At 43.3% G+C, this 4,308-nt stretch overlaps 1 pseudogene; it reads left to right on the forward strand.

The window, feature by feature from the left end:
* The first annotated feature begins 902 nt into the window (after positions 1 to 902).
* Positions 903 to 3,883, forward strand: LOC140856350 (uncharacterized; annotated as a pseudogene).
* Positions 3,884 to 4,308: the final 425 nt, after the last annotated feature.

The raw sequence follows: 4,308 nt of genomic DNA on the forward strand, positions 1-4,308 counted from the left end.
TATGAATAAATTTTACCAACTTATCCAAAAAAAATAGTAATGTAAAAGAAGGTAGATAACAAATTCTGAAGCCACTTTCCTATGTGTAAAGGAACATAGGTAAATTATTTTTTTATCTAAATATTGTTTGAAAAATATTTACTCAAGAAAGTATAGATTCTTAGGCAAATCTTTTACCTGCGAAAGAACGGACTGTGAAGTTTTTGACCGTGTTGTTGGAAAGAAATCGACTATCAATGCAATCCTCCACAAGACTAAATAAATACCTTCCGATTGTGGGGAAACCTAGGTTGTTGGGAAAGCAAAGCAGAGCCGTCAAGCACATCTTAGCATCGCCTCTCTGTTGTCACAAAAAACTGTATCTAATTTCTCTTCTATCTTACTTATCTCATTCTTGTGGATATCAAATCCAATTAATAACAAAAGCCGGGGGAACTAGCTCACTTTCTCCTTTTTCCCGTTCAACAAAAAACGAAAAAAAATGAAGAAGAAGAACAAGAAGACTGTTTCGTTTTATTGCACCATCTCTCCATGAGTCTACACAGATAAGCGAAACTATGGACGATAAGGCATACCCAAAAAAAACACATTGGTTCTTTATCGTCACACCCACTTGTTGTCATCAACGGCTGATGGACCTTCTCCTCTAGAACTGTTTCTTTTCTCCTTTCCCCATGAATTCCAGCTCCTGTAAATGCATCCCTAGCCTTCAGCAATTCCTTGATCACGTCTTCCATCTGCATTCGCTCCTTTGGTGATTCCTTCGAGCATAAGAGGCCAACCCGAAGCATGGAAACCAAGAACTCGTGTTCCTCGTCTTGCTTCAACTGTATTTTGAATTTTATATATCATCGACTCCTCCATCTTTCTCTTCTAGGAGTAGACATGGATCTATAATATCAATGACTCTTTCAGGAAAGGCCATCTCATCAAACTCACAAAGGCTTGTGCCTTCATTCAACGTCTCATCGGTCGGTCTCTTCCCTGTAAACATCTCTAACAGAAGTATCCCAAAGCTGTACACATGTCCTTCGGTAGATACATGGTTGGCCACCCCATATTCTGCCACAGAATGCATTAGTTATTTTAATACAAATCAAGTCAGTGAGCATGCACTTGCCCTTCAGAATCACAATAGAAGAATCACGCAGAAAGAAATTAACTACATTCTGATTTATGGAAAATCATGTATGAAAGAAATATTTAGATATGCAAACTTTTTAATATTGAATTATTACGACTTAGGATATTGCCTATAATTAAATCAAAAAAAAACCAAATTTTGGAAAATAAACATGCAGAAGTTGAAACGAGTCATGCATAGGAGATCCTTTCCGGGAGCAACATACCTGTGAGTCTGGCCCGTCTGGCCTGGCCCAAGGTCAGTGCCATGCAGGGGTCCGCATGTCGCGGATAGGGCTGTTCATAATTTAGTTTCAGACTGAAAACCGACTCGAACCGAATCGAAAAATCGAACCGAACCGAGTATAGTTCGGTTCGGTTTTTGATTTTCATTTTCAAGAATTTTGGTTTTCGGTTTGGATCTGTTGGGTATAAAATACCCACGGCCGAAGTTCTCAGCGGGATTAACCCTTGCAGGCTCCGCCCACGACTTTAACCGCAAGGAAGACTCCGCCCGGACTCCCACGGGAGCCGGGCTCTGCCCACGACTTTAATTGCAGGAAGACTCCGCCCGGACTCCTACGGGAGCCGGGCTCCGCCCACGACTTCAACCGCAAAGGGGACTCCGCCTGGATTTCTATGGGAGCCGGCCTCCGCCCATGACTTCAACCGCAAGGGGGACTCCGCCCGGACTCCTACGGGAGCCGGGCTCCGCCCACGACTTTAATTGCAGGAGGACTCCACCCGGACTCCTACGGGAGCCGGGCTCCGCCCACGACTTCAATTGCCGGTAAGCTTCGCCCGGACTCCTACGGGAGCCGGACTTCGCACCTGACTTTAATTGCAGGAGGACTCCGCCCGGACTCCTACGGGAGCCGGGCTCTGCCCACGACTTCAACCGCAAGGGGGACTCCTCCCGGACTCCTACGGGAGCCGGGCTCCGTTCATGACTTCTACAGCAAGGAAGACTCCGCCCGGACTCCTACGGGAGCCGGGCTCCGTTCACAATTTCTACAGCAAGGAAGACTTCGTCCAGACTCCTACGGGAGCCGAACTCCACCTACGACCCACAACTGCAAGAAGACTGCGCCCGGACTTTTACGAGAGTCAGAATCCGTCTTCTATTCCGGCTGCGGGAAGACCTCGTCCAAACTCCTACGGGTGCCGGACCTCGCTACCGACTCTGACCGAACTTCGGCCAACAAGTCTGGATGCCCTGACAAGCCACAGTAACGGACACCACTGCTCCACTCCTTGCGGCGGACCCCGCGCAGCTCCATCATTCCCTGACAGACCGCTATGACGGCCACGACTCTACTCCACCTCCTGCGACGGATCCCGCGCGGCTTCACTATTCCCTGGCAGACCGCTATGATGCCCACGATCCTGCTCCACCTTCTGTAACGGATACTGCACGATTCTTCCATTCTCTGGCAAGTCGCGACAACGGACGCCGCTCTGCTCCCTGCGGCAGACTCCATGTGGCGCGCTACAGTGAGAGCCACGGGTCCACTCCCCTACTCCTCGCAATAAATTCCTCCTGACTGTGGGCGGCCCACTACCAGACGGTTATGAACGTCGCTATCAGTCTGTTGAGCCCTCCGCCTATAAAAAGGGGGGACCCCAGATACGTTATTCTATAAGCTCTCATTTTTACCTAAAAACTCTGCTAAAATTTTCGTTCGAGCACTCCATTCTTGTTGAGGCAGAAAACTGACTTGAGCGTCGGAGGGTCTTTGTCGGAGCAACCACACCTCCGGTTTAGACTTCTTTTGCAGGTTCCGGCGGCGACCGCGACACCCTCGACTCCAGCTTCTCCGGCGCAAGCGAATTTTTGCACCAATAGGATCAGTTAAAAACTGAAAAATCCGAAAATCGAACCGAAAACTAAAATCAACCTTGGTCAATTTTATATCTATAAAGTATGCACATGGTTGGACATGTATGGATCTTTACATATTTGCAACTGCATTCCAAGTTACTTGGGATGTCTACATTTTGTCTCAAGAGCATACTCGGGATTTTGATGAGTGGTAGGGAAAAGCTGAGTGTGTAAGTTCACACTATAAATAATTGAAATCTAGGTATAAAAAAGAAAGTATTATCTTTTGATTTTTGTTGGCAGAGAAGTTTATAAAACTTTTAATGATATCCGGTGAAAGAAAATAGAGTATCAATCTTATGTAATCAAGGATGATTAAAACCTTTCAAGCTCTATGGGATGTTTTTCTTTTGTTTACAAATATTGGATGGGGTGAAAACTCGAATCTTGCTTTTCTAAAGAAGCATATGGGGGCAACATTTCAGGAGCGTCCAGGACCATGGGTTTCAACTATTAACCCTGATGATATTCACTTTGGAGATCCTTTAGTTATTTCAAAAATTCGAAGATGCTAGGGTGGTTTTGAGACTTTAGAGAAGTGAGTGGTTGGAGCACATGCAAGTCATAGTGCAATTTTTTTAAAAGATTTCGAATGAAAACTTTGTGTTGGAGATTTTGGCCATGAAAATGAGAAAGTTAGGCTTGATCAGCTTCTGCTAACTGATAACTCCATTTATACCTTGTTTTATCTACATGGAATTTGGCTTTATATATTTCATGCTAGTTATCTTTCATGCTGTTTCTAATCCTTGCTATATCCTATAAATGAACAGGAACCGATCCTCTGCAGTACTTAAAAAGTATCGCAGGGTGCTGTACATACTTCGAAAACGTCCATCAAAAGATGAGTGGCCGTGCATGCTTACACGCGTGCATTAAAACACTAAGAAAAAAAAAAGATAAATCCTAAGGATATTTGAATAGTTTAGATAAACATCACATAACCATCCATCTTTTGATAGACATTTCTGAAGCATGCACAGCACCCTACGATACTTTTTGAGTACCGTCACTATAACAAAACAAGATATTAGCAACAAAAAATTTTCGTCGCTAATAATCTATTTTCATCGTTAATAATTATTAGTGACGAACTATTCGACGCTAATTATTTATCACAAATAATCATGTCATTGATAATATTTTACAATGAAAAAAATATTTCATCACTAATAAACGGTATTTACGATGAATAATTTTCATCATTAAAATATTTTCATCAAAAAATTTTAATCATAAAAAAAAATTATGATGAATTATAACGTCGCTAAAAAATAAAATATTAATAGCGATGAAAAATTTTT

Source organism: Elaeis guineensis, chromosome 3 (genome assembly GCF_000442705.2).
Source record: "Elaeis guineensis isolate ETL-2024a chromosome 3, EG11, whole genome shotgun sequence".
NCBI lineage: Eukaryota > Viridiplantae > Streptophyta > Magnoliopsida > Arecales > Arecaceae > Elaeis > Elaeis guineensis.